The following is a 12,572-nucleotide window of genomic DNA, read 5'->3' on the forward strand; positions in this document are numbered from 1 at the left end:
TGAGTGTCTCTCTACACTGGTGTCCGACCCTCCTTTTCCCTGCAATCACACCCTGGCAAAAAACATTCTGGACAATGTACAGAATACTATGATTCCTGTGATGCACATACTTAGACAAAGATTTCTTAACTTCGTTGCTCTTGCAAGCAAAGTTCGTCAAATCATTGATCACAACCATATTTGCTTTATTAGGGGGAAATAAACAGTTATCACTAAGACTGTCAGTTAAGTCCTCCACAAATTTGATAAAAGGATATTTACAGAGCAGTTACTGATATAACGGTTGCCAACAACTGTAACACCACACAATATTCTCAGGCATAACAGAAAGCAAGAGGTTGGCATTCTTTTTACAAAACAACTTTTCCCACAGTTGCTAGGCCTTGCCAGAATAACAGAAAAGAGGTGCTTCCAGCACATGATCAAAAGCCATAGGGGAGGCTGTTCAAATTTTTAGTCAGTACCCTTTTGGCATAGACCACCTTCTGCATCTTCCGGAGGGGCCTGGTTTCTATCATCCACTTCTGCTTGTTCCTGACAATAGAGTGCTGCTCTATCATGATCTTTTTAGGGTCATCACTATCTGGATTTACACCGTATTCCAACATGGGATCCCTCAGTGCTTCAAAATTGATCTTTTCTCTGTTTGTTGCTTTTAGAGTGATGCCTTTAACCTTTAAACGATACTTTCCTCCAGACTGCAAGTAGCTGTAGGATTTGGGGCCTGATGACACAAACTCAGTAATATGCTCATCTGGCAGAAACTCACTTGTCAACTCACCTAAATAGTCACCGAGCAGGAGGTTCCAATCCCCTGGACGACTCTCAAATATCACAGAGTCTGTGACATGATGAAGGCAGCAGTCTTGCAAGGCATCTAAGCGATTGTAAAGCTCTAGGCATGCATATGCTATTGTTAGCAAGCTACTTAAATGTTAGTGATGCACTCCAGGGTTACGCATCCTTTGGTGTGCTTCCACGAGACAGTGGCCGCATCCTCATGTATAAAATCACAGAATCACAGAATAGTTAGGGTTGGGAGGGAACTCCAGAGATCATCTGGTCAAACCCCTCTGCTCAAGCAGGGTCAGCTAGAACAGGTTGCCCAGGCCCATGTCCAGTCAGGTTTTGAATATTTCCAAGGATGGAGACTCCACAACCTCTCTGGGCAACCTGTTCCAGTGTTCAACCACCCTCACAGCAAAAAAGTTTTCTTATGTTCAAGTGGAATTTCCTGTGTTTCTATTTGTTCCCATTGCCTCTCATCCTGTCACTGGCCACCACTGAAAAGAGTCTGGCCTCATCCTCTTTACACCCTCCCATCAGATATTTATACACATTGATAAGATCCCCCCCCGAAGCTTCTCTTCTCCAGGTTAAACAGTCCCAGCTCTCTCAGCCTCTCTTCATATGAGAGATGCTCCAGTCCCTTAATCATCTTTGTGGCCCCTCGCTGGACTTGTTTCAGCAGGTCCATGTCTTTCTTGTACTGGGATCACAGGAGGACACATCATAAGCCAAAGAGGTAACCATGCAACTCATCTAGTTCTCTTAAAATGGTGGTGTCCTGTAGGTTGGATCTCTGTCCAAATTTTCCCCGCAGAGAATTTAAAAATGTTATGGCAATTTGGTGTTTGGCAGGGTTTTTCTTAATATGTTCAGCTGAAAAACAACCTCTTATTTCTGACTGTAATCTTCAACAGATTTAACATTTTTGTTATCATCTGTGCACGAGGCTGGATAGCCTCAAGCTTCCTGCTTCTGGTGGAGGTGTAGTTTTATATAATCTGAGAAAAGGCTGTTATCTGTTGAAAATGCCAAACCTTATAGATTTCACAGACCCTGTAGCCCTTCTCCAGAGCCTTGTCCAGAGCCTTGTTCAGCTGGGGTGCATCAGATGCTCACAAGGGGTCTTTCTTCATTGCTGTGGGCGCAGAGGGCCTGGCAGGTTTCAGCACAAGTGCAGCACAAGGGAAATAGTAGCTTGTCATCTACCCTCACGGGAAACAGGGAAAAAGATCCCATGAGGTGAGGACACCTTTACTTTGACCACCCCGTACTAGGTCATCAAGGTGTCAAAATTCTCAAAGATAACTTTGGGGTTCCCAAGAGGGTATTGCTTTGTTTTGTTTTGTTGATGAAGGGATAGAAACTAGTAAAATCATAGTAATGTATCTTTTCATCGGCGGCTGCTTTGCAATGCTTATTTCTGACTGTAATCAGTCATATGTAATCTCATATGTCAGATGCTCCAGTCCCTTCATCATCGTAGTGGTCCTTTGCTGGACTTGCTCCAGTAAATCCATGTCTCTCTTGTACTGGGGAGCCCAGAACTGGACCCAGGACTCCAGGTGTGACCTCACCAGTGCTGAGTAGAGGGGAAGGATCAACTCCCTCAACCTGCTGGCAAAACTCTTCCTAATGCAGCCCAGGATACCATTGGCCTTCTTTGCCCCAAGGGCACATTGCTGGCACACAGTCAACTTGTTGTCCACCAGGACCTCCAGGTCCTTCTCTGCAAAGCTGCTCTCCTGCTGGTCGGCCCCAGGTACGTACTGGTGCCTGGGGTTATTCCTCCCTAGGTGCAGGACCCTGCACTTCCCTTTGTCGAAGTCCATGAGGTTCCTCTCTGCCTATCTCTCCAGCCTGTTGAGGTCCCTCTGAAGGGCAGCAGAACTATCTGGTGTATCAACTACTCCTCCCAGTTTTGTATCATCTGCAAACTTGCTGAGGGCGCACTCTGTCCCATCATTCAGGTCATTACTGAAGAGGTTAAACAATATTGGCCTTAGGATTGACCCCTGGGGGACACCACTAGTGACTGGCCTCCAGCTGGACTTTGTACAGCTGATCACAACCCTCTGAGCCCAGCAGTTCAGCCAGTTTTCAGTCCACCTCACTGTCCACTTATCTAGCCTGTACTTCATCAGCTTGTCTATGATTATCAAAAGCCTTATTAAAGGCAAGACAAACAACATCCACTGCTCTCTCCTCGCCCACTGAGCCAGTCATCTCATCATAGAAGGATATCAGGTTGGTTAAGCATGATTTCCCCTTCATAAATCCATGCTGACCACTCCCAATCACCTTCCTGTCTGGAAGGAACAGGAACTACTCCCAATCACCTTCACATGCCTGGAAATGGTATCCAGGATGAGCTGCTCCATCACCTTCTTGGGGATCAAGGTAAGGCTGACTGGCCTGTAGTTCCCTGGGTCCTTCTTGTCCTTCTCAAAAATAGGGGTGACATTTGCTTTCTTCCAGTCCTCAGGAACCTCTCCCAATTGCCATGACCTTTCAGAGATAATCAAGAGTGGCTTTACGATGACATTAGCCAGCTCCCTCAACGCTGGCGGGTGCATCCTGTCAGGGCCTATAGACTTGCATATTTCCAGTTTGTTTAAGTGTTCAGTAGTTTGATCCTCTTCCACCAAGGGAAAGTCTTCCTTGCTCCAGACTTCCCCTCTGGTCTCAGCAGCCTGGGATTCCTGAAGGCTGGTCTTACCAGTAAAGAGTAAGGTGAAGAAGGCATTCAGTACCTCTGCCTTTTCTGTGTCCTTCGTCACTGGGGACCCTGCCCCATTTAGTAGCGGCCCCACACTTCCCCTAGCCTTCCCTTTGCTGTTTATGGACTAGTAGAAGCCTTTCTTGTTGTCTTTCACATCCCTTTCCAGTTTCAACTCCAGATGGGCTTTAGCTCTCCTAACTCCATTCCTGCATGCTCAGACAGTGTCTCTATATTCCTCCCGGGTCAGCTGTCCCTGCTTCCACCTCTTTTATACTTCTTTTTTATGCTTGAGTTCAGTCAGGAGTTCTTTCTTCATCCATGCAGGCCTCCTGCCTCCTTCGCTTGATTTCCTGCTCTTCAGGAAACACCATTCTTGAGCTTAGAGGACACAATCCTTGAATATCATCAAGCTCTTTGACCCCTCTTCCCTCCAGGGCCACATCTCATGGGATTCTTCCAAGCAGGTCCCTAAACAGGTCAAAGTCTGCTCTCATGAAGGCCAGGGTTGTGATCCTGCTTTTTGCCCTGCTCCCTCCTTGCAGGATCCTCAACTCCAGCATCTCATGGTAGCTGAAGCCAAGCTTGCTGTGGGGGGATGCTCCCAGCTTCCCCCCCACCAAATCTGGTGCCAGTTACAAGCAGTCTGCATTCCTGTGCTTCACACTCCCAAAGGGAGGATGTCAAGGCTTTGAGATAAGGCCTGCTTGGGCACCAGGACCCTGGGAAACAAAGCCTCCTCTCACTGCTGGGGCAGTGTTGATTGTTGTGGTCTGGAATTATCTCCTCCTCCTCAGGACCTTGGGAGATAACACCTGCTTTCACTGCTGGGGCAGTGTTAATCATTGGGGACTGGAATTAACTCCTTCCTACCCGAGCTATGGGATCTCTCCTTGGGACCACCCCTGCAAGAGTAAAGCAGTCATTCGCAGTCACTCAAACTCCTTTCTGCAGTGCTGAAGAGTGCTCAAGGCAGCTAGCCTGCCCTTGGGGGTGTTTGGCTACCCCATGACTGTGGGTGTGATTGTCATAACAACGATGGAGGAGAGTTGAACCCTGCAGCAGCCAGGAGCTAGGCACTGCGACTGGGCAAAGAGACCTGCAACTGGCCTAGTGACTCCACCTCCACCTTCCCCTGAAGGGGATAAATAGGTTGGTCCCAGAGGCCATCTTTGGCTCTTTGTGGGTGACAGTGGGTCTGCCAACTTGTGGAACCTCTCGGGACAGGGAAGCCCTCCCGCAGTTACTTCCCTGGGATTGAGTGTATGTTGGCTGCTCAGGCAACGCGTGGGTAAGATCAATTAGAATTGGTTTAATAAGAATTGTTGCTTTGTTTGCCTAGTTCATTCATTTGGGTAGTTACAGTTATTATAAATTAGCTAGCTTTTTTTCTGTTTACTAAGTAGTTACTGTTAGCATAACTTATAGTGTAATTAGAAAATAAGTATTCTAGTTGAACTAAGTTTCTCTTAATAAGAATTGTTGCTTTGTACTGTTGTAACTTGTGTAGTAAACTTAGATCTTGAAAATAAGTTGTGGAGTCATGCAGTAAATCTCTTCCTCTCCCTCTTCCCGTCCCTCACGCCACATGAAACCCACACAGTCCGGGACTGTAAAGATAGTCGGTCGTCCCGCGACATTACTGGTACCACGAGTGGGGTGTGGTTTGACGAGATGGGGACTTTGGAAGGATATTTATGGAGGCATGGCATCCCTAAGAACCCAGAGTTTGACCAGCAGTGGGTCGAGAGTAATTGGGATCAAGAAGAAGAGATTGTGCATCATTCAGAGGCCGCACGAGGTAAGATGAAAGATGGAAAGGGTAAAGGCATTGTGTGTAAGATGCTTACCTCTTGTTTGCTAGCAGGAGGTGCTGAGAAGAGGTGTTTGTTAAATCAGTTAGATGAGAAAGAAAAGTGCATCAAGGATTTAAAGGCACACCTCACCATTTTGGAGACTCAGTTGCAGTCTCAGAAAATGACTGCGCAGAATGATGCAGTTAGAATTCAGCAGTTGGAGACTCGGGTCGAGAGTATGTTGACTCGACAGCTAGCGTCTGGGGGAAGAACCCCAGATCCTTTGAAGGTTAGGACTCTAGTCTGAGCTGGTCCCTGGGATTGGGACGGAGATATTTGGTTTGACTCTGATCCGTCCAAATCCTCGGACGATGAGAACTCTGTGAATGAGACCATTCCAGTGAGACCTGTGGTGAAGTGGGAAACCACAGGTGGGCGAGGGGCTCCACCTCACACAGTCATGAAGACTACTAGCTATGATCCGGAGGCTTTGGTTAGGATAGCTGATCGGTATAGCCGTAAGCCCGGGGAAACCCTTCTAGAGTATGCGATTCACATGTCGGAGGATGGGGGCGATTGCATTCTTCTCTTAGGTTCAGAAGCCTCAGGGAACTGGGGGCCAGGGGTGTTTCTGTCTGGCGCCCAGCGGGATCCTGCATCCCTCACCCACCACGAAGCAGTTTGGTGTAGTGGCGTGCCTCGTTTAGAGAGAGGCGAGGCAGCCCGTCTGCCAGCAGGAACAACAGGAGAATTACCCCGAGGATTTCTAAGAGCTGCCGTGGAGCAGTTGTGTGAGCTTAGAGGATTTGGCTGGGGCCCTTTGGGGAACCTTCCCCTGGATTCCCCTATGGAAGCCCATGCCGATCCGGTCCGAATGGGACCCTTAATGAGGGGTGCTACACCCGCTGTAAAGCTTGCACTGATTAGTGTTAAGAATGAGCTTCAGAATGTGCCCTTGAGGTGGGGAGAGGTGAGTCATGGGGCTCTGACCTTAGTTCGGGAAATGGGGGCAGAGAGTGAAGCTCCCCATGGACCAAAGCCAGTCTGGGCAGTGACTGCCTGCACTGTTAAATCAAAAGAAAAGAATAGAGAAACACCCCAGTCTGGGAATGCAGAGGCAATTAAACACAGGAAGGATTTGTGGAGGCAGGCTCTTAAGGCAGGTATTCCTAGGCTGGTTATACATGGCATGCCTACTCCACAGCTGCAGGCACTGGTGGAGGCCTTTCTGAAGACAGAACAGGGTTGCCCTGACGCAGGCGGGTCCCCATCTGCTCTCCCAGTAGGGGTGGACCAGCAGAATCCTTTTTCCAGTAGTCCACATAATGAAGTTCGGGAGGAATTGCCTCGGATAACTGGGGTGGATTCAGGAAATTAGGTCTGCCTGAGTCCCGGACAACGGTCCCCGTCCGGAGCCTACAGGCATTTCAGTGGGATAATAAAGGGGGGGGCCTCATGTAGTATTGCCCACCGGAGTGATGTGTGCTCCAGTGCGATTTTTAATAGCTACAGGGGCTCAAATTTCTTTAATCACAGCTGATGTGTGGCGTCAGGTTGGAGGACGGAAATTACATAATCAAGCTGTTTGGATTCAGGGTATCAGAGGGAAACCCTGTTGAATTCCATTAGTGCAAATCCATCTCACCCTTCATGGTGACAAAAGATCCAGACAGTGTGTTATGGGAGTAGGAGAAGAAAATTTGTTAGGAATAGACATTTGATTTGGGCACAGATGGGTGACCCCTCAGGGACATGTGTGGGCATTTGGGGACACCAGCATCCCCCAGAACAACACCTCACCTATGGTAAGCAACATTCGGCTCCTGAGGTAGGCACCCCTTCTCCCTCCTAGCAAAGTAGTTAATGTGAGGCAATACCCCATAGCACGAGCAGCCATAACCGAAGCAATAAAAGATTTAGAGCAGAGGGGTATTATAGTCCAAACTCATTCACCATATAATTCACCAGTTTGGCCTGTCAGGAAACCTGATGGTCAGTGGAGAGTCACCGTAGATTATCATAAGTCAAATGCTTCCACGGCCCCTCAGACTGCTGCAGTGCCTGATCCCTCCTTCATTGCTCAGCATTTGCATTCACGTCCTTCCACCTGGATGGCACTTTTAGATTTTAAAGATATGTTCTTTAGGGTACCCCTACAACCAGAAGATCAACCCCGGTTTGCTTTTACATGGAATGGGCAACAGTATACCTTTACCAGATTGCCCCAAGGATTCAAGCATTCGCCTACCATTGCCCATGCAGCATGAGCTGCCCTGCTGAAAGAAAGCCCCACTCCTCCATCAGTTACATAGCTTAATAGCTGGAGATGACCCTGATGAGGTTCGTCAGGCCACCCATGATATCTGGGATGCTCTTGCTCAGGAGGATATAGAAGTTCCATCCAAAAAATGTCAGGGTCCAGCCCATGAAGTTACCTTTCTAGGCATTTGATGGGCATCAGGACAAAAAGTTATTCCGTCAGGGTCTTGGGAACGTACCGTCAATACTCCCGTTCCTGAGTCCGTAAAAGAGTTAAGGCAATGGCTAGGAACTGTGGGATTCTGGAGACATCACATTCCTGGGTTTACTTCCATTGCTCGACCCTTATATAATTTGCTGAAGAAAGGTCATAAGTGGGAGTGGGGATTAGCTGAAGAAGCAGCATATCGAACTCTGCTAGAGGAACTAGGAACAGATCAAGCTTTGGGACCAGTGCATCCCTCTGACCCCTTTGTGTTATACTGGGGATTCAGCGTTTCAGGTACCCATTTTGGGTTACATCAGAAGGGACCTTTGGGACCGGACAGACCTATCACCTTTGGAGCATCTGGCTTCAATGGTTCAGAGTCCCACTACTCAGTCTGGGAAAAAGCTTGCCTTTCGGTGTACCAAGCCCTAAAACATACCCACACGCTAACTGAAGATCACCCTATCAACATCCGGGGACCTTTTCCTTTCCTGAAGCCTCTCTTAGAAGGTAAACCGGTCCCCTGAGGTGTGGCACAGAGAGCCACAGTGCAGAAGTGGGCCATGTATATTCATTTCCGTGGAGAATCAGGTAACCTGAAAGAAGGATCAATAAAAGTAACACCACTTCAAACCCCTATCCCAGTAGATCTTCCCAGCCCCCTTTCTCACATTCAGCCATCCCCCATCACAGATGCCCCTGATTTCCAAGAAGGGCGACCCAATTGCTGGTTCACGGATGGGTCTGCTAAACGTAAAGGGACAGATTGGCATTTTAGAGCTGCCGCTGTCCGGACTAGCGATGGCAAAGAGGCAACGGAAGAAGGGGCAGGAAGTGCCCAAGCTGCCGAGCTCCGTGCTGTCCTCTTAGCTGCAAAGGAAGGGGCTGACATCATCTATACCGACTCCTTCTCTGTGTGGGCAGGAGCCACCCAATGGCTAGGGCAATGGGAACATCAGAATTGGATAATTGGGGGACGAGAAGTGTGGAGAAAATCAGGCGGGGAGGAATTACTTAAAACTGCACATCAGAGGCCCCTTCAGCTAGGTCACCTTCCAGCACATCAGTCAGGTGAGACTCCCACTATTAGATGGAATGCCAAAGCTGATCGTTTAGCTCAAATCAGAACAATGGATACAGAATTCTGGAGACTCGGCGAGTGGCTCCATAATAAGAGGGGACACTCTGGGGCAGAAGACTTCTGGTGAGCAGCAACTGCTCGAGGATGGCCTTTAAGTAAGTTGGCAGAATGGGATATTGTAGCCAGGTGCCCAGAATGCGAAGTTAGAACTCAAGCTTTAGTGGCTGAGCAAGCAAGTTAATATGATCTTAAGGACGGAAAAGGGTTATGGTCTACCTGGCAGGTAGATTACATCGGACCTCTCCCTCGGACAGTCCAGGGGTGGAAATATATCTTGGTAGGAGTGGAAGTCTGCTCAGGCCCAATATGTGTACATCCCTGTTCCCATGCCACTGGACGAGAAACCAGTCAAGGCCTAACCCGATGGTTTGCCAGTCTGCCTACAGCAGAGGCCATACAAAGCGATAATGGCACTCACTTCCGTAATGAGCTACTCAAAGAATGGGCCAAAATGAATGGAGTGCAATGGGTCTTCCATGCTCCGGGGTACCCTCAGGCCAATGGAATGGTAGAGCGAGCAAACGGAGTGCTAAAGCGGCAGCTTCGTTTGCAGAATGCCCGATGGGGTGATAGGCTCTGGACAGCTGTTAGAATCCTGAACCAGTGACTTGGGCCTGCTGGTAGCCCCTTGTCACGGGCTTTTCCACCTGTGACAGAACAGCTCTTTCCCCAAAGAAACTCGTTAGAACTTGCCACCTGCTTAGCACCCAGTGCCAAAGTACAAGTCCGACTCCTGACTGTGGGGACTGTTGAAGGTCTTTTAAAGAGACCTAAGGGTCCTCGATCCTGGATGATAGCCTTCGAAGGAGGGAAGGAAATTCATGTTCCACAGGCTTGGGTGCGCCTCCCCAAGACCTAGTTTCTTTTGTTTTTCAGGTCTCATGTTCGAGCTCGAGAAGAAAGGTCGCTGGCACCATCCCCTTCACAAACATGATTAGGACTCCGAGTGCTGATGCCAGGATGGGAATGGGTACTACTGGTTGCTCTGGTAATTCCAGCAATGTGTGTGCTGGGCCTCGAATATTGCTTCTCAAAATTAACACAGCAATGTGTCTGGCGGCTGTGTTGTCAAACGGAAACAGCCAAGCCAGTGAACCTACCACCCAACATCTTGAAAATAATTTAATCCTACAACAAATTCATAAATTTGGCCAGCTAATTAATGAACCCGCCATAACAGCCTGCCTGCATACACCTGGGTCAGTGGATGAGGCGGCACTGAAAATCCATGCATACCCGCCTTCTGACTGGGGAGAACGCCTCCTCAGCCTCTGAAAGAAGGCTCGCTCATTTATCTTTACTACTTACACAGCTAACAGTAACTATTCCTGGCCTGCACACCGCTGGAATGACACTGTCCTTTGTACTGATGCTTGTCTTAGTAGCAAGGTTTCTAGACCTTGTTCTTCCCTTCCTTGGGGGTTAGCAGCTGACACTAGTGACTGGGACCGAGGTGTGGCGGACAGATGAGTGAACTTTTGCCTTAAACATTTCTTGGTACATAAGGTGCAAGCAAACCATAACCCCGAACAAGCCATCTGTTCCCGGCGGGAACAGGACTGAGCTGCTGCGACCCCCGAAATGGTCTCCCTGCGACCATTCAGGACACACCGAGCCTGCGCTGAACCAGACCATGATCGGGCAGAGACTTTGGGACCTGGACTGTAAATTACTGCCGCTTAACACAACTTCTATAAAACTTGCTTAGCATGAGTAGCTAAATTTGCTGAAGCCTTAGGCCGCACTCCCTAGTTCAGTGAGAAAGGGCCCCAGAGCTGGTGCAGGCAGGAAAGACAAGGGGGTTACCAGCAGTTTGCATTCCCATGCTTCACGCTCTGGGAGGGAGGATGTCAAGGCATTGAAGTGAGGCCTGCTTGGGCACCGGGACCCTGGGGAGCAGGGCCTCCTCTCACTGCGGAAACAATACTGATTGGGGGGGGGGTCTGGGCTATCTCGGGGTCCAGATCATATTCCCTTTGTCTGGACCTTGGGAAATAACACCTACCGTGACTGCTGGGGAAGTAATAAATTGTCAGGGCTTTGAGAGATAAGGGCAGGACCCGAAGAATGAAAACGCATATCTGTCAGCAGGAACCGCAACAGTAAACAACCTACCTAGGGACCCAATAAGGAGCAGGAGACCCCAGACCTAAATATTACTATTGGTCCAAACTACTGCGTGAAGGGCGGAGAGCTTAAGATTGGAAAGTATAATTGCCCAGGGATTTCTTTGTTCGGGGTCCCTCTTCGGAGGCACCCAGCTCGAGCTGTAACTACTGCACGCGTGTCATTACAATTTATTTATTTAATTTGCCTTGATTTGGCTCTGAACTTTTCAGCGGGAACCTAGGGTCGGACCCTGCTCGAGCTGTAATTACTGCACGCGCTTCACCAAAATTTACACCCAGGGTGAAGAGGACCAACAGGACGCCGCTGGATCCACGGGTGGTGATATCCCTTTCTCTCTCTCTCTCTCTCCCTCTCTCTTTTTCTCTCTCTCCTCCCCTTTGCCTTTCCCCACCTTTTCTCCCCACTCCGTGGAAAATAAAGTTAAAAGGTTGTACGATATGTGACTGGTTTTAGCGTCTTAATCTCGTCCTTGGGATCGTAACGAAACCCCCCCGATATTGGATCGGGACATCTAATTGGCGTCACGGACAGGATCCCTTGAGATGAGAGTATCGTACAACCGTATGGTGTGCTGAGCGATTGTGTGTGAACGAGACGTACGAACAAGTACGAAGCGAGTGCGGAGTTCCGATCCGCGGTTCCACTCTCCCGCGAGGGAAGCGGCCGAAGACGAAAGAAGCGTAAGGAAGGAGTGAATGGTGAGATCTTTAGTATACTAGTTTACGGTTTGGCCTCCTGGGAGCGTATAGGGGAAACTTGGACTCCTTTAAGGTTTGGCCCTCCCAGGACGAAATCCCCTTTGTAGGATATGGCCGCCCAGAAGGCAGGCGATTTTTGTGAGGAAATCGAGAAATTGTATGACCTTTTGGAAGCACACCGTTCTTGTCCCTCACCCCCGGGACGAGACTGGGCACGGGACCATTGGTTCCAATTGCAAAGTGTAGTGGACCGAATAGCGGTCTTGCAAAAAGAAGCCAAAGTTAAGAGAGGAAGAGGAAAAGCTATTGTTTGCGCCGTGCTAGGAGCGTGCCTAGCAGCTGCGGTGGAGGACAGGCAGCGGGCACCTTGTCAGGCAGAGGCTGTGGCTGCCGCGCTGCAAGCAGTGCTAACGCCGCTGCAAGAACAATTATGAGAAACCAAGCAGGCGCTGGAGGATGAGAAGCGCCAAAATCTGATACTGAAAGAGGAGCTAAGAAACCAGCTCCTGAGGGAGGCAGACACCCTCACCGAAACTGAGATGCTGCTCAAGGAGAAAGGGGTACTCCAAATTTACCCCCAAAGAGACCTAAAAAGATTAAAGGAGGCCGTAGACGCCCCCCCCCGATATGTGCCCACTAATCAAAACGGAATATATATACGAGGACGACAGCGACAACCGCCCCCAGGTTGTTACCAAAGAAATCCCTTTCACAGCTACCGAATTGGCCAAGCTGCGAAAAGATTTTGCTAGAACGGCTAGGGAATCCGAAACCGAATACGTGTGGCGGGTATCCCTGTCGGGGGGGGGGGGGGACGGGGGAACGGAATCCTGCT

This window comes from Dromaius novaehollandiae, chromosome W (genome assembly GCF_036370855.1).
Source record: "Dromaius novaehollandiae isolate bDroNov1 chromosome W, bDroNov1.hap1, whole genome shotgun sequence".
Taxonomy (NCBI): Eukaryota; Metazoa; Chordata; class Aves; order Casuariiformes; family Dromaiidae; genus Dromaius; species Dromaius novaehollandiae.